At 39.9% G+C, this 18,711-nt stretch overlaps 1 protein-coding gene across 4 annotated transcripts in view; it reads left to right on the top strand.

Annotated features, from left to right (window-relative positions):
• Positions 1–18,711, top strand: part of sema5a (sema domain, seven thrombospondin repeats (type 1 and type 1-like), transmembrane domain (TM) and short cytoplasmic domain, (semaphorin) 5A) — a 141,318-nt gene that overhangs the window by 12,162 nt on the left and 110,445 nt on the right. For 2 of the 4 annotated variants that reach the window (XR_012767694.1, XM_075452099.1), the window contains exon 2: positions 12,326–12,404. The exons of 1 other annotated variant lie outside the window; for it this stretch is intronic. The gene's annotated coding sequence lies outside the window, so the exon portion shown is untranslated. The remainder of the gene's footprint in view (positions 1–12,325; positions 12,405–18,711) is intronic. One more of the 4 variants, XM_075452101.1, reaches the window with a different exon arrangement.

Below are 18,711 nucleotides of genomic sequence, written 5' to 3'. Positions count from 1 at the left end.
AAGAGAATGCTTTAACGCAAGATTTGTATTTGTCCTTGCGACACAAGGAACACGCACACATCAAAGCTTGAATTTACAGCTGGATACACAGCCCAGCCAAGCAGTAAAGAGCAGAAGATGCACAAATGTAGACATAGCGCTGATGAGTTAGGTTAAGAAGGTACATTGTTGGAGTCAAACACACCTGGAGGCCACATGTGATTTATCCCGCCCATCCCCATCAGCGTCCTGGGTTGGAAAACTCCAAAGTCATCATTACAGCTAAGGGTGGAGGGGATCATTAAGTCATTATTTATGTGCTCTCTGCTGTTTTATCACCTCCAGACTTAGTCTCACAACGCAGACACCCACACTCACAGACCCAGAAGAATAGCATAATTGTCTGAGGCAGCCACGGGGTCGCGTCTAATACAATAAGTGCAGACATTAACAGTCTTGAGCGGCTGTAGAGACCCCTCACCCACCTTTTTTTTTTTCTTTGCCTCTCCTTGTTGGACTCGTTTACACCTTATTTAGGTTTATTTACATGCTGCTCCCAGAATGAGCCTTCTCTTCCACATTTTCTCAGGCGTGAGGGACGAGGTTGCAGAGGGGAAGTTTTTATAGGCAATTTCCCTTTACAATAGCAGTAGTTTGCTGGATGAGCTCAGTTAAAAGCACATCGCAGACGGAACACTTTAAGCTTCCGCTCAGTCAATTTCAGCCTCTTCCTCAGCAATAATTTTATTTATTTATTTATTTGTAACCTGTAAAAGCAGACTGGCTGCTGAGGCTGTTGAGTTTGTGTGAGTTGGTTTATTTCAAGCTACAACTTTTTTTTGTAAGGAGTCAAGTTTGAACCAATCATTGCCCATTCTGTCATTATTTCACATAGTGGTGGATGATTACAGTCATATGACTGCAGTTTATATTCAATAAAAACAAACAAAAAAAGACGGCATGGTGAATTTGATGTTAAACAGACCTGCTTTGTGTTGCACCTGGAGCTGTTGCCCTTATGGAAGGCCATGCAGAGTCAGCTCTCTGGACACTGCAGTCTCAGATACTCACAACACCGCTGTTTCCCCTGTGGTTTCCTTTCATTTTTCTTAAAAAGAGGGGGAACTGTTGCTTTTCCAGCTGTGCCCAACCACCTAGCCCCAAGTCTGTCCCCCTGTTGTTTTCATGTCCTGATTCAATTACCTCTGTGGGACCACTCTCCTTACACATGACACACACACTGTGCTGCAGACATGTGAGGAATTGCAGTTTTATTGCATGGGCTGTGTTATTTATGGAGATCCCAGGCGTTCCTCGTGGCCAAGCCACCCTTCAACTTCAATTTTTCTTTCCTTTCTCTGAAGTGCCCTTAAGCTCTTTTTCCTTTCCATCCAAACTCCATGTTCTGGTAATCCTCTCCATTCTCCTCCTCACTCATCGCTTCTTTTGTTCCCGCCTAACCTCTTTAACACCCTTCTCCTCTTAACTCCAACCTCCTCTTGCCCCGTCCCTCAATTTCACCTCACCCAACCTCTACTCATCATCCTCTCCTGCATTTCTTCCATTCTTCGTTCCTCTATTCCTCTCATTATTACTGGCCTTTTTCCAGTAATCTACTTCAGTGACCCTAAACTTGACTCTTTCTTGCTCAATATTTTGCTCCTCTCCTTTGAAGAGCAGCTCAATGTGAGACTGAAGGCCATTACTTCATCAAGTTTCGTCTTTGAGACAGCTGAGCAGCTCATTGCCTCCTATGAATTACTCTCTGACACGCAAGCACAGAAAAACATTCATTCTCATGGACAATTTCATGTGTGCATTTTCACCAAAAGCTCACTTGAAAAGAAGTGTAGGCAGTAAGGTAATGCATAGATGCATACTGTTAGCTTAAGCTAAACTTTACCGTTAGGCTTAATGGTTAGATATTGTAAATGCTTTTCATTTGGGTTATATTCAATGCTATCTCGTGAGAGATTATGAGACATGCACGTTGGTCACCTTAAAGATATTTTACAATTGCATTGTAAATGCTCCAAATTTTTAGTTCTCTACTGTGCTATAACTGCAGTTGCTCTACTGATGAAGTTCCCATACCGGTTCCGACATGATACTCTCAGTGTCATAGTGTTGACAGTTGCTAGTCGTGACTGGGACAAAAATGCCATATTGGTGAAAGGGGGGCTCGGTGGGTGGCGGTAAACCTTTAACCTTTAAGCGAAAGATTGCTGGTACTAATTCTGTCCTGCACAACTTTTTTCACTGGCCTTTCATTTTTCCACTTCCACTGCAGTTCCACAATAACTTACTTTATCGAACAAATGTACAGGGTTAGGTTTAGATGTTCAAAATACATGGTAGAGTCATGGACCACACAGTTAAATACAAATTGGTCACCATTCCAATCACATAACATTACCATGCCCAACACAAAACAACTATTTACAAAAACAATTGTCCTTTTACAATTTTTATGCATGAATTGCTAAACTACTTTGTATTGGACATGTGGATAAACGTTTTTATTCCACAATATCTGGAGAGACATCAGCTGATATATTGTATGTCTGACATCAAATTTATTGTGCATTACAGTTTTTTTTTAGTTTTTTTTTAATGAATCTATTTATTTATTTATTCAACACAGGCCTGTCTGGTAATATTTGCCAACAAAAGCATTATTTATAGTTTTCTAAAATTCAGCAAATAAAATGGCAAACATAGCAGTTTTGTATGTCACAGAAATAAGCTGATAGCACTAAGATGTTATTAACATGTCGCTCATACTGACTTTGTAAGGAGGGAGTAAGCAGGAGATTGACCTAATAACAAAAATAACACACTTACTTTACAAGACTGCTTGAGGTAGATTGTTTAGTATTAACATATTACACAGAAATATTTACTTTGTTTCCACTGACAAAGTGCCTTCCCAAGAACCATTTGTACATATTTAAACTGAAAAAAAGACTGTTGCAGCTGCCTAAAGCTGCCATCAGCATGGTTCTGTAAAATTCCTGTTTGCAAAGTTGGAATCACCAACTTTCATGGCACTGGATGGAAGATAGTGAAAACAACTGGCCCAGAAAGTCAAACCAAAGTTCCCTTTTGATCAGCTACAAAGTGCTCCTCTGACATATCTGTCAGATTTTGGGCTAGTTCTCAAAACGAAAAGCAGACAAAGCTCAGAATCAGAATCAGTCTTTTATATGTAAACATAATAAAATCACTCTATCTCCTGTAAAACATTGAAGAAAGAAATTAAAAGAATATATATATATATATATAGCACATTGTAAAGACAATGTAAAAAAAACATGGTAAAATTTACAAACCATCCATACATGCAGGTCTGTTTAGAATTGAAAAAAAAATGCCTTTGGCAAATAGAACAGACAAAAGAAAAAAAGCTGAAAAAAATTGTCTGGACTCAAATTATTCATCATTGTTGTGATATATTTCCTAATCCCACCCAGACGGCCATAAAGTGTTTCCTAAATGTGAGGCAAAACCTGCTCTGACGCAGCAGATGATTTCTTGCATGGTCTTGCATTATCTCACCTGATCTTATTTATAACGTCAGAATCCAGGTGGCTTGCAAGATAAACAGCATCGAGCCAGGAAAGAATGAACCCACAGACTAAGCTAGATTTATGTCTGGAGATGATATAGATCTGCGTTTCACCCCTCTGTGAATGCTGAACATTTCTGTGAAGTGGAGCTCAACACCTGACACTTCTTTCTCCACAGTGCTTTTTTTTGTGTTGGAGTTTACTGAAAATCTGATAAACTTTACACTGACCACTTGATCCAAAGCCAACACAGAATCTTCAGAATCAAGCTGGAATGATGACTTTCTGGAGAAATTATGGAGAAAACAGGCAATTTTTTAACAAACCTGCTGAAAGAAGGGTGTGCAAGTTATAATGAGGTCTTCACACATGAAACGCTGATGGGCTGAAGTAATATGAATGCAAAAATGTAATTACATCAGGCCCACTACTTATTATACTTCATATTTTTTTCTTTATCTCACCATCAGTCAAAGATACAAATATTTTCAAATGACAGTCTGAAACACGGAGCAACAATCACTTTTTAGGAGCGAAAGTCTGATTTATTGATCATTGGTCATCAAACAATTGTTTCACTTCAACAGAAGACACTTTTTCATAATATCAGAAGACAATTTCTTGACAACAGAACTTATATATGTATAAATTATATTGATCAGGAATTAGTAAAAAATGATTTTTTTTCTCATAAAATTACATTTTTTTTGTTCAATTCTCAAAAGTATCGTTTGATCATCTGATTATCTGATTATCTGATTCCGTAGAGGAGTCACCTAAATAACAATAAATCCACAGAAAAAGCCTCAAACGCCTATATTAATTCTGCAAATATAAACAAGGAAGTATGCTAACAAACTCCCACTCGCACAGGAACGTGTCGGTACAGAGGAACAGAACGCTCAGGTACACATAAACTCATATAATTGGGTCATGTGCACAGTGGCAAAAGGCCATCCCAGCAGTAATGGATACATTTGGGTCAGGTAGACAGCTGCACAGGCTTTCAGGTGAGGTAGAAATCATGCACACACAAACATATACAGGATGAAACATCTGTTTTGGGCCTGCAGTCAAGCTCAGATGGACCCCAAGGGGTGGTGTGTCAACAACACTGGAGACCACACATTAAATACACTCAGAACTCTTGCCACTGACTCCTGGGGATTTAGAGCAGCGTGGGGGTATTAACCAAGACCACAACCTGTAATTATCATAATTACACAGGAAGGTTTGTCCAAATTAATACATGTCATAATTTGGGGAAAATGTAGGTCAGTCAACCAAAATCTTGTTTATAAAGTGTGCATATGTGTGCACGAGCCCCATGAATATGTATTGTGAGGGCGAGCTAACTTTTTTCCCCCTCTCCACAGCAAATATGAGGCAAAACCTAAACATAGAAAGTGAATTAATATATTAGAGTTAAAAGCGATGAGATTCGGCTTTGATGTTGAGCCATCAAAGGCATCATGAAACTGCACAGTTCAGAGGGGCAGTGTTGCACTGTACTGTATATTTAGCTGTGAGCTTAAATTAGACCCATCACAGCCATAGACACATACCATGCCTTCTTCTGTCAGGGAAGTTGATGTAGCTGTTGCTGCTGATTAGACAGTATTGTTTTTTGCTCCAGGCTGCCACTTTATTGTGGTAGCATGTAGGTGGAAGAAGATAGAAAGGGTATAAGGTGTAAAGAAAGACAAAAATTGCCTGTGTGTTTGTCCCTTTGTGTGCTAACTTAAGTGTTTGTGCCAGCTTGTCCTTGTACGAGCCTTAATTTCAGCAAGGAGAGCGCTCAAAGCTCCTGCCCCGTACCGGCCCAATCAAGTTAGGAGAAAAGCCGGCAGCTATGAAAGTTCAGAGTTAATTCTGGCCCAAATAGAGACCAACTTCTCACTGTTATTTGGGAAAACTTGGACTTACCCCCATAAAACTCCAACATGAAACCTGAATTACACACATACACACTCATACACACCTGTACCTGTGCTGCATACCTGCTGACACATCCATTCATATAATAATTATAGGCCATCTACCCACCTCCTCACAGGAAGGAGGGATGAGTTTTCTTTAATTCCATCTTTGTTGTTATACCCAGATGAATGTTAGACACTCTGCATCTGTGATATGTGGCAATTTAGAGCTTTCTAAGTCTGTTTGATGTGTGATTTGTCCCGACAGATGGTATGTATGATCACACACTCAGTTCTTTTATACTCAGACAAGCAGACAGGATGTGCATCTTTACTCTTTGCAGCATCTAGTCCTCTTTTTTTTCTTTTTTTTTGAGAGAGGAAAGTGATGACACACCATCAAAGTGATTTCTGTCTGCTACACGGCTCATTTGGGTCAATTAGAAGAAACTCATTATGTGTTGTCAGTGTTTTGGGGGCAAAGTGACAGGGTGCCCCGAAGACTCGCAATTATCTGTCTGCCAGTGACATTCTCAAATATTCCCATAAAACAGCTGAAATGTTTTTTTTTGGATACAAGGTAGTTGAAGGCAGTCATGGTGTAAGGTGTCTGTAAAGAGCCCTGTTTTATTGCAGGCTGAAGACCTATGGTCTGTACTGTATGCTGTCAATGTGCTGTGGTCTAAAAACACTTTGTAAATACCAGACTGTGATTCATTATTCTTGATTTATGTCAGCACAGGTTGGCTAAACATGGTGTTAGGTTTGAATTCTTTTAAAAGAATCTTTCTGCCATTGCAGTAAATAAAATTTGCTATATTAAATCATATCTATTTTCAACATAATGTTTGCAGTTTTGTATCTAATTTAGGAAAACAAGAAGAAGGGACATCCTCCTTGTCAAGTTTCATACCAAAATTTGTTTTAGCATACCCTGAATGGCACCTTTTTTCAGTGTGAATTATGGGAAAAAATTACGAGGGTATAATTTGAAGTAATGAAATGTAAGTCATCTACTTCAAGATGTCACTATGGGAACAAAGTATAAATCCTGATATACAACCACAACATTAAATCCTCTGAAGGGTAAAGTGATTAACATCCGTCATCTTGTTAGCTTGACTTATACCACCCACCTCATCACTGTTGAAGACTATAGCTGTTTTGTCTAGTATTACAAATCCATTGCAGCGCTTTCCGACAGGCTTCAGTGGTCTCATTTCTCATTTACTTTGAATAATGTGAGATTGTGTCTTGATTAACTGAATTGCAGGTGCATTTCCCCAGTCTGCTAGTGCTACTCATGGTGGAAAGTTGAGAAAGTTCAACTTTTTAAATAGCATCTCATTTGTCACCCAAAACAAACAAACAAAAAAAAGAGATCTTTAGGATCATAGGACCGATTATTGCTACATATTGGACTGTAACTCAGGAGTCGTTTGATCCCTGGCTTTCTTATTCCACATGTCTAAGTATTCTTGGGAAAGACACTGAACACTGCATGTCTGAATGATAAAGAATAAGCACTGCATAGCCTGTAAGACTGTATGCTCTAAAAAGTATTACATGAATGTGGCTTGTAGTGTAGAATTGCTTTGAAGGGTCAACAAGAAAAGCACAATAATAATGCAGTTTATTTACTGTTTCATAATATTATATATTACATAATAATGCAGTGTGTGCAGCAGTGTACTTTTATCTTTCCGTGGAAGTCTTACTGTAAACATAGCATAAACATCAAATGAGAATAATTTCTCTGAACACGGCAAAGGACCAAAAGAGATAAAATGTTACCAAATACCAAGACCTGAAACTAATCAAGCTACATGAACTAGACCAATCCGCAGATGCCCCACCCTGCAATCTAACATATTGCTATCAGACGTCACAGAGGTTCCAAGTCTGTCCTGTGATACACAATAAGAGTTGGCTTTAATGCTGTCACTGTTCTGTCTATTTTTTATTCCATCTCTTCTTTCCTGATAATGACTCTGATACCTAAACTCAACATATCTGCTTGTACATAGTATCAAGTCAATATCAATGCTCATGAATTTCAAACCTGCATAATGCTGCCACATGAAAATCACTTGAACTATTGGAAACTGCGTGCCTGTGATGTTCTTCGGATAAATTCTAACTTGAGGGCAGACGCATCCCCTTCAACTTGTCTAGTACACAAACACCCACACTGAGGGATGGCTGCTACTGAGACCTTATAAGAGAACATCATCCAACCTCTGACCCAAGCTTGAGCTTCAGTTCCAATGGCCAGAAGAACTCAAATCTGAATATAAATGGGTGTAGTTGCAAGCAGCTCGTCTGAGTCCTCTTTGGACAGAAATGCATTTCAGACCCTCTTTGAGTTTTATCCCTCTAGTTCGCACCTAAGTGGAAGAATAGTTGTTGCATTGCTTTTATTAAATCCTTTCGCATGATCAAACAGAAAAAATGCATCACTTTTAGATGTACCAATGAAAATTCTCTGACTATGAAATTAATTTGGACCAGAGCAAACAGAATATAGGCCTGAAAACACCTTTACAAACAGTTTTGAGCCCTCAATGCATTCTTCAGCCTAATTACGTTTCTGCAGCCATTCGTCTAACTCACCTGTATGTAGCTTTATGTTTCTGTTTTTCCTAAAATTAACATACTAAATTAGAGCTGCCCAGTTCCCCAGCAGTGATTTTTTTCTTTTCTTTTACTTTAGTTGTTTAAAGCCTGTCAATAACAAGACGTATAGTGTCCATCCCTTGCAATATGAGCCGACTGCAAATGGCATCGTCAGCAGTTCCTGTTCCACTTTAAAAGCCTACTTTTACCTTCACATTAAAATGTATTCAATCTAGAGCCCATTGAGTGAGAGTTGATCCACTGTGTTTAATGTAGATCTGCTGCATTTGGCTGAATATGGACAATATAGAGGCCGAGGCCAATCAGACAAGGACAATTCCCCAAGCCAGCTTCTTTGTTTCCCCTGTGTGGTCTGAAAAACCTGTGATCTTATCTTTTCCTCATCTACATTCCCCCCAGCCCATCTGTCCATCTCATGTGACATGTTGATGATTTAGCATTTCTGCGGTGGAGTGGATTAATTGTGCAGTTCACGCTTTCTGTCTGGAGTTTCATGCTTTCAAAGGGGGGCAGAGTGTCACTGATAGGAATGAGAGACAGTGTGGAAAATTTAGAGTGAGACCTAATTAGTATGTGTAGCATGACAAGCCGAGGGATCAGCATCTGTGATGACACCCACAGAAAATTTGCGTGAATATTTTTTTTTTAGTTTTCCTTCAAGGTGAGATGATCTTCTGTCCTTGTCTACAAAATATTGCAGCTTCTCAAATGCCCCCTCTCGTACGAAATACTACGAAAGTGTATGGAGCTTCAGGTTAACGGTCTTCCTTAGGATAGTACAGTAGTTCATGTTAAAGTTGCTCAACATATGTCACCAATGATCACATCACCACGAGGAGTTTATTTGGAGAAAAGATAATTCAGTGTATCGTATGACCTTCCAAGTGGCATTTGCAGAGGAACTCTACCTGCAAAAAAAGGCTTTGTCACAATGCTTAATGAGCATACGGTAAGGGACAACATGGTAATTAAGCCTTTGGACCTAAGCATGTAGATAACGACAATTATTGATGTGGGTGATACAATGATGTTGTGTGTGGTCTTAAGCTCTTTTACCTTGCAGTAAAACAGCTCTGTACTTGAAATAGTGACTTAAGTACTTAAAATAGACAGTATTGGTAAATACTAAATCAATAGACAGTGAGTGGGGAAAATTCATGCTGCACAGTGGAGAATGGCATTAAGGTTAAATTATTTAAAAAAAAATTTTTTTAAAGAAATAAATACATAAGTGGTGAACAGAGATTTAACTAAACTAAAGGTTTATTGAACATTATATGTTTTCCCATTTTACCAAAGATATTTCAGGGCGATATTCAAGCTGTTATTCTCCTCAAGAGAAAAATGTGTCACACACACATAATGGTGAGGACAAGTAATGATCGATAGCTCCCCATTCTATTAGTATCAGCACCTGTTACCTCTTCTCTTCAGTTTTTTTTTCCTTCAAGAGTGTGTTGCAAGATGTGTACGCAGGGCTCTCAAGTTTTCAAGTTTGCTTGGAGTGAGATTCGGGCGGGGCAGGGGCCGGGCCGTGTGCGTGGGGGGGTTTCTTTCTGGGTTTTTTTTTGGGGGGGGGGGTCCCTTGCAGTATCCCATCGCCATAAACTAGCTACTTAAAGAACAAAGAAATTGTTTCATTTATACCAAAATCACAAATCTTCACTTTTACACTAAATTCTGCTATATTTTAAAATAAATTGTTTTAGGTATGCAAAGTCTTAACAAACAAAAAAAACCAGACAAATTAAATTAAGAAAAACAAACATAACCCCAAATGGGCCCCTTGAGCAGTCCCTCTCTGTGTGTGTTTGTTTATGAGTGTTGTAAGTGTTTGTGGCAGATTTTGATGCTTGATGACTGATATTGGGGGCTCCCATTTAAAGCACTGTGGCTCAATGTCAGCCATTTTCACAGTCATGATGGATGAGTTCCATTCAGAGCCAACGTGTTCCTGTCTTGGTTTTATTGAGCCCCACCATGGAAAAAACCCTCTCTGCATCAGCATTTCAGTGTGGCAGAACTAATGCCAGTTTGGCAATTGTAGATAGTCTTATTGGGAATCTGTTCATACCAGTCACCTTTGAAAAAAATGAACCACGGAAGCCTAATTACACTCCTACATATTTTTCATTTTTCATTAAGTTGCTCATGTCAAAGGGTGTGTGCTGAATATTTAGGTCTACTACTCCAACGAACACTTTAATCGGCAGGTATTGGTCTTTTACAAGGAGTAGGAAAACTATAGTAACTAACAAAAGATTCAAATAAATGAAGATATGACCTGCTGATGATCCTGACGGTTCTCTTCCACCTCCAGCTCGTCTACAACTTCTGCACGCATTCAGAGCATAAAGGTTATGTCCGCTGTGCATTCATGGGACGCGTGCTTGCAGCTGAAAGCTATTTCACACCCGGCAACAAGAAATTCTGTTTTCTGATTGGCTGAGAAATTCTATTTTGTGATTTGCCGATGGGTTGCTAAATCAAGACAGCTGTACCAGAGCTATAGTTCTGAGCTGTACGAGCGCACAGTAACCTGCTATTGACTCGTTTATAGTATCGGCCATTAGAATTTCTGTGCGACAAAGTTGATCATTTCTCAGCGTGAGAAATGGCATGTGTGGCGTGTGAGCGTGTGAACTTGTTGAAATGCGTGTGTCTCACGCTCATTGCGTGAGACTTGAGAGCCCTGTGTGTACGTTGTGCTTTTCTTTTCTAAAAAAAAGAAAAAGAATTGAGGCTGGCCTTTCTCGTGGGGAAAATACACGGGATCACACGGAAGGAATTGCAATTACTGCCTCCCTGCAGAATCTTAATCACCAAGCCCTGATGTTAAAAAGATCTTCTTTAATGTTGAGTGTTGAATTTCCTCACAAGGGAAACTGGCACATTTACAGTGAATATGATTATATATCTTTTTTTTTCTGAGTCAACTTGAAAAATTCTCTCAAAGCAAATGTAAATAGCAAATTAGTTGGGTGTGTGAGTATTCCTCTTAGGGACCTTTTCTGCTAATGTCACCGACTCCTCCAAGAACAATGTGTTAGTGCTTATGGGGACCAAACTCATAATGCTCTGAAGGTTTCTGTTTCTTTTGCGTTCGCTGTGTTCCTTCGGTTTAATGTGCTGGTTTAGTGGCTGTTTAGTTACAGAAGGTGTAGGCGTCGAATCAGACAGGTTTAGGAATGGTTCATGGCTTGGTTTAGGTGCCATTTATACTAATCTGTTTCTATATCGTTTCTATCGCGGATGCACTGTCCATTTACATTAAAATACTGGAATACGACTTCATAGGTGGAAGGATTCAAAGACGCCGGAGCCCACGTAAGCATTCGCATACGATGCTGATTTTAGCAGTTGTAAACGGTGAAAAACGAGGATCCGCAGTGCTGAGCTCTAGCTACTCGGCTTTTATAATGAGAACCCAGCCACTGCAGCAACGCAAGCTGTACATGGAGCGCCGCTTTTGGGTTAGACCGGGAAGAAGCAGCGCATGGTGGGACAATTTCGTGGACCAAGTTGTTGTCGCCGAAGAATGGCGCGAGAACTTTCGAATGTCCAGAGCAGCCCTGATAAATCTGTTAATATAAAGCAGTTGCTCATGCTCCAGATGCAAGGGCGATCATGTGATGTGATGGCTGATTAGTCATGTGACTAGCGAATCAGCCGATCCTCGTTTCAGTGTAAATGTAAATAGTTTGCAAGACGCCGACACGAAGCAATGGCGAAATTAATTAATGTAAACAGAGCCTTAGAGAACACTGCATCACAGTGTTAAAGCAGTGCCCTGGAATGATCAGTGGCATGGAAATACACCTTTAGCACCTTCAAAACTGATGCTAAAGGTTTCCCTCTGCCTTTATTTGTGACAAACAGTAAAATACGATGCACATGAAACAGGCGGGTCTTAATGAAGCAAAATACCACTTCTTGGATCCTGGTTATGGTCAGCGGTAAATTGGAAATGAGGTGGAGTTATGGTTGATAGATCCAGAGACTCTTCTGTAGATAAGGTGTGCAGGTTAGTTATGAAAGTGGCTAGAAGTCTTTGGCTTCTCTATTTTTGAGTTGTCCATTCAGCTCTCAGTAAAATGCAATCCTTCAAACTCCTCCGTGGCACGCAGAGAGCGAAAGAAAGACAGGTAGAGAGGCGAGTGAAAGGGAGATAGGTCTCTTTGCTTCGTCTAACAGTGACACGATCACATTGTATGCCTGCAGGCTCCGTCTCAGACTCTGCTCCTCTGTTGTTCCAGTGTACCCTTGGGAGACAAGTTCAAGGAGGCGGAGGCTTCAGCAGGTACACACACGCATACTCAAAAACTATCGAAGACCACATTGGCCACACTCTTTTTGTTGAAATGCTGCCTTTCACCAAGCATTATATCCCCTTTGCATCAATGCTCTAAATTTCAGCTATTATGCCTATCTGTAATGTTAACAGGACAGAGGCTAGACACTCAACAGACACACAGAGATGCACACACGTGCACACTGGTAATTAATTGGTTCCAGTGGAACCAAGAGCTAATTTACCATCACTCCTGACATATTTCTTAAGAAACAAAAATATGACTCATCTCCAGACAACATCCTTATGACTCCTGCATATGTATGTCCCTTATTTCCCTGTGTTTCAGAGTATGCGTGGGTGTGTGTGTGTTTTCTGCCAAAGAGGTTGCTGTTGTTGTTTTTCAGGCATATAATTACCATGCTGTTGGAGTTGGCAGCTTGTTATCTTAGATGTGTTGATTGCAAGTAACATGTGGTAAGATTGATTGTTGTACATTCATTCCTGCCCCCTTGCCTCCTATTTGGTCTGAACAATGGGGACTTTTGTTAGTGAAAGATCGGGTTTAGAATGCCAGAGCTTTAGCTATTTGTCATTTAAACTGGACGTGAAAGTGTGGAAAAACTGATGGAATGTCAAAAACTGACCAACTTTAAAGCCCACTAATAAAATGCTAAGTTTATGGTACTATATATTTCATGGATATCACAGAAACACATCAATCAGTGTTCATTTTTTCTTCAGCTGAGCTACTAACTACATTATGTTGGAGCTATAGATTCAAAGAGGGGGAAACATGGGGACAAAAATTAGCAGCTTTCTTTTATCAAAACACACTACATGAGGATAGGGTTAGCATGTTGTTGTTATTTCTTCCCCCTTTGGTGTGCAGGGTATTAAACTTTCAAGAAACTCAAATTCTTGGTTGAAAAAAGTATCCAGCATTTTAAATATTAAAGGGATAGTTCGCCTCTTTTGACATGAAGCTGTATGACATGCCATACTAGCGATATCGTGCATGAACATTGACTTACCCCCTGCTGCGTCCTGTGAGCCGAGTTCCGGCCTCGTTTTGGTGTTGACGAAGGTAGTCCGGCTAGTTGGCTGGGGTCACAAAAATAAAGCGTCTTGCTTTTCTCAAAACAATATGCGTTCAAAAGAGTAATACATTTGCATCACAAAATCGTTGTACAGGTCAAACCTCACAATCGCTTGGCGCTATTTTCTCTCCCTTCGTATCACTGTGTGCTACAACCTGCCGACAGCCGCGCCTGTTTCACGTGTTTACTGCTCGGTCTGCACTTCGGTCTGCACGGTCTACACCGGGAAACAGGCGCGTATAATAATTCTAATTATATGACATTTTCGCCACCATAGACATACAGTAACAACATTCGAAGATGTGGCTGCTCCATATCTACTTCATAGTAGTGTAGGAGACAGAATGCTGTTTGGTTGAATTTATTAACACGTTTATTATATACTGAATGATTGAAATGATGGAATATGTCTTACTCATCCTGTGCTTAAATTGAAGATATGCCTCTAACTGTACTGGTAGGTGTAACATGAGAGTACATGAGAGTAGTTCTGGAAAAGGGGATCGTAAGCCTTGAATCAAATCTCGAACAAACCATTGTGAGGAAAAATCTTTTATTATAAACCCTAGACTCTTTAAGTAAAAGGGAAAGTATCCATAGTCACATCACCCATTGGTTTATGTGCCAACATTTTATTCCTCTTTGCACTTATAGGAGTACGCTCCCTGGCTATTAGATACACTGCAGGTTTAAGGCGCTTTTACATCGGAACGTTATCTAGATCTAGATCTAGATCTACTCCACTTCTGGAAAGTAGAAAACAGATTCTAATCTCTGTGAAAACCAATGACCTTTGAATAATTTGTCAAACAGTATTTACACATTTATTAGCAACGGAATAATGTGAGCGTTCATTCATAATAATGTTTTTGGCCACCAGATCAATATGTTTGTCCAAATTAATGAGGTAAACAAGGTTGTAAATCTCCGTTGAGTAACAAACATTGATTATAGTGCCTTCAATAATTATGTGAAATTATACTAATGAGAAAATTCCAATATTTAGCCTAATCGTAAAAATGCAACTGAGTATTGCAAATTGTGTTTGAATGCAGTGCAAGAGGTAAGGGTTTTACTTTACACCTCTGCTCGAGAAGCTCCAGCAGTAAAAACAGTAAAAAGCTCTGAATATTTACAGCAAGTGTAACCGAAGGGATCCAACGTCGTCTGTAAAATCAGGAAAAGATTTCATCCATCACCCCCCTTGGCATACTGTGTCATTGCTAAAGCTGATGATTGATTGCGATATTAGTAATTGGATGATTCGGAACTGCAGCCTCCTGTGCAGAACAAAAAAAAAAGGGAAGAAAAGTCTGTATTCAGTAATTTCATATTCTCAGCTGAATGAGAGGAATTTACCCTTCAATGGCTATAATTTTCTTTTCATTTATACTCTGGCTAACGTCAAAGTAGCATTTCCATGACCTTTGGGGGGTGTAGATCAATGGGTTGGTCTTGTAGTTAGTAGTTACCCTTGATACTGACAGGGCAGTGAGTGCCCACATTCTGTTTCTCCACCTCAGAGGTTCACAGGGCAAGTGGGTTTGTGTGAATTCAAGTTGGTTTTACTCTTTGCATGTGTCCACAGCTGTAGACAGTGATAGTATAATTTTGCGCCCAGTGAGACAGCCGACTACCCGTTAGCCAAGCATGTAATTAAAGCTTTAAAAATGTCGCCATTCCTCAGTGAAGGGCTTTATGCACCTTATCACTGCAGTACCAGGTGAGTGTGCATTTGGAGTTTCAGTGTTTGTATTTCCTCTATGTATGGCTAGTTATTTGTATGCAAGTCTTGGAGTCTTGTGGTCATCTTTGTAACCACTTCCTTGATCAGTCACTGGACGACATAGCTCCTGTTTTCTGGATTGGCTTAACTAATGAAGAACAAAGGTAGGCAGAGAACAAAGGCTTCGAGGTGCACAAAATCTGTCATGCCTGTGCAATACCCCGATCAGCCTAGGATTTTAGGATAGATGTTTATGTTCAGTCCTGGCTCTCAGTGAGATTTAGTTTTAAGATCTGTGGTGACAAACTCTGGATTTTGTCCCTGAGATTTAAGGGCTCCAGTTTTGTAATGTGTCTATGACAACTTGGTCCCTATGAACAACATTTTCTTAACACTTTGAGCAGCTCAGACAGTTGCCTCGGGGTCTAAACAATGTGTCAGAGCCGCTGCCTCCACAGTCGATCAGTGCCAGGGTCAGGAACAGGACTTTTTTTTCATTTTGTTTTTTTCAGGTGATCATCGAATACAGATATCTCTGGCAGCAGTATGGCCATACTGTAGTGATTCGGACAGGTTCGGAGTTTGTGGACCTATGGTAATTGGTGCTGAAAGGCGGAGTGTATCTTGTGCATGGAAGCTGATAGCTGATCCTGTCACTGAGCTGAATGTAACACAGTCTTTTTCCACTGACAAAGAAAGCTGTTTTGGTTCGCCATGTTTAAACCTCTACAAAACACATCTTATCTGTAACTGTGACAGTTGATGATTTCATCTGTTAATTAGTAAGCTTTAATAGGAGGAGATAGTGTTTTTTCATCGTTGTTGTTGTTTTTTACATTTGACCTAAACCAGGCCAGCTATTTCCAAACTTTTGGCCAAACTGTGCAAGCCAGAAAGTGGCAATTGCTTCATACCTTCATTTTTTTAAATGAAAAAAAAAAGAAAAAAATACACAGCAGACACATGCAAAACAACATAAATAAGGAATTACAAAGTTAAAGTCCTGTCTCTGCCTTACCTTGACCTAAATGTGGAAGTAAACAACCTTAACTCTGCACTGCAAGGTCTACCCAACTGGATCTTATGTAATGGTTTTAAAGCAGAGGTCATATTGAAGTACCTATTGCAATCACGAAGGCAGCAACATCAACAAAGGACCAAGTCGCACTAGTAATTGTTGTCTGGTGGTGTGTGAGAGCTTTTCACAAGTATGTTTCTCTCTTTTTAAGGTTGATGTCACTTCCAATGCCACATATTGGATGCTGTGGACATGGAGTTGTTTTTTTGCAGATAAACACAAGCAGACTGTATTCAGGAGCGTGATAAATCATCTACTTGAGTGTTAGAGTGTGAGAGAGCTAAGTAAAAAATAACAGCAGAATTTGGAAACCTCTTGAGATTTAGGGTGGGACTAGTGGGATTGTTAAAATTGCTGGGTGTGTTTTTTAGCAAGACAGTAGAGAGAGTGTGTGCGTGTGTGTGTTTTTGTGGCTCGGTAAATGTGTGCAAATGTGTGTGATCTACGTCCCAGATTTATCTGGACCAGAGCTGTGGTTGTGGTCAGGCTTGTCATCAAGGCCAGTCAAAAAAAGCCTTCCAACAATACAGTACACACAGCCTTTGGAGTGTTCATTGTGTTTTTTAGCTTGTACCAAAAAAAAAAAAAAAAAAGAAAGAAAGAAAGAAAAATATTACAGAGGCCATCCTTTGCACAACCATTACTCAGGAGCAGAGAAGGGTGACATTATCTTAAATTGACCCTAAGAAGATCTGCTGAGAAAGTTTCAGCAGAGGTTTTGTGCAACAAACTTTAACAAAGTAGAGACTCTGCAATGTACCAACTCACCACCAGAAACACTCACTATTACGTCCCATCCCCAGGACCTGGGCTTCATCAACCTTCTCCCTTCCCTCCATTTTCAGAGCAGTAAATAAACAGACATTGGTGAAGTTCTGTTTTTTTTTCCTTATCATATGCAGAGGTCCCAAACCCAACAACAGATTGGAATCATCATTCCGACAAGGAAATACAGATTCACTATTTGCTCAATTTAATGTCACTTCCAATTTAGAGCTGTTTGCGGAACGGAATGAAATTTGGCCCCAGAGTCAGATTATCTGTGGATAAAGATACAATATTACACTAAAAATATGCAATGAATTTTCAACCAGATACAGACACATCCTGCTGCTGTGAGGTGGAAACCATCTTTGTCAGTATGCTAAAGGTAAAGGACGCTTTCTCACCATACTGACAAAGATGTATTTTAAACTTGGCAGTATGGAGAATAGCGACAACTTCTGAAACAACCTTTTGCGTCTTTGTATGTTTGTCATTGAGGAATTGATATTAGCCTTTTTTGACATGTAGTTTTGAGTTTGCGTATTCAAAATTGTGGAACCATTAACCTGTTGAAAAGTTTTAAGTGTAGGAGGGAGGAAATAGTTTTAATAAGAGAGCTGAGACATTTGTTGAGTAGGAGCTGCAAAGTAATATATAATACATTGTATATAAAACACAATAACATGAATCCACTGTCCCCAATGTGGGACTACTTTTTCTCACACAGAAGCAGGGTGACTTACTCAATCCGACTGCAGTGAGAATTCAGCAGAGAATAAAGAACCTGCAGCGTGAAATGCATTCTGGGGTTGGAGAAATTTGGAAGAGATATTTACTTAGCAGTACACACCCGATGTGTGTAGAGAGAGACGAAAAGACAAACTGTATATGTGCACATTTGATTTGTGGCCCAAATGCCACACTGCGCACTCCAGATAAAGCTTGAAACAAACAAGCCATCTGATCCAAGTGCACTTTTCAGTCCCACTTTAAGAGACACAAACATTTCTTCCCATGGAATTAATCTGCCCCCCCGATCTCGGGATCGCCAAGCGGAAACGGCCCTGCTGTGCTACGATGAGCCTTGATGGAGAAATCATCACTCCATCATTCCCTCCGTTATCCTTCACTGAGCCTGTGAGACACCCAGAAGACTGAGGTGCACTACAAGCATAAACATTGAGGGAAAAGGTCAATGGAAGGTAGACACGGAGGGGACAAGGGACAGATAATATTAACAGACTGAAAAATCTCACTACGTACAAGAAACACAGACAGAAAAGAAAAAAAATCAGACCACTGGCCACTCTGTCAATCATGTTGTGTTTTATGCAGCATTCAGTCACTCGGTCAGCAGCTTATCTGTCAGTCAGTCACCTACTCTTTTCTTTTGTCCAATTATTTGTCAGTGAAGCTGCCAACCTGAAAGCAACTTTTCAATTATTAGTCATAATTCAATTCCACAATTAACCAATAACTAAGTTCAGTCACAACCTGATCAGTCACTGTGACATTCAGAAATCAATCATCTGTCCCTTTACAGCAAAGTAAAAAGCAAAGCAAACATCTCAGTAATTTCTCCATGTCCTCTGGACTAAACACAAGAAGCCAAACTCACAGAAAGCAATTGCCAGACAAAGACCTAGA

The sequence above is a fragment of the Odontesthes bonariensis genome, chromosome 20 (genome assembly GCF_027942865.1).
Source record: "Odontesthes bonariensis isolate fOdoBon6 chromosome 20, fOdoBon6.hap1, whole genome shotgun sequence".
Taxonomy (NCBI): domain Eukaryota; kingdom Metazoa; phylum Chordata; class Actinopteri; order Atheriniformes; family Atherinopsidae; genus Odontesthes; species Odontesthes bonariensis.
Note: the sequence above shows the minus strand (reverse complement) of the source record. Positions and strands in the feature narration are given on the sequence as shown.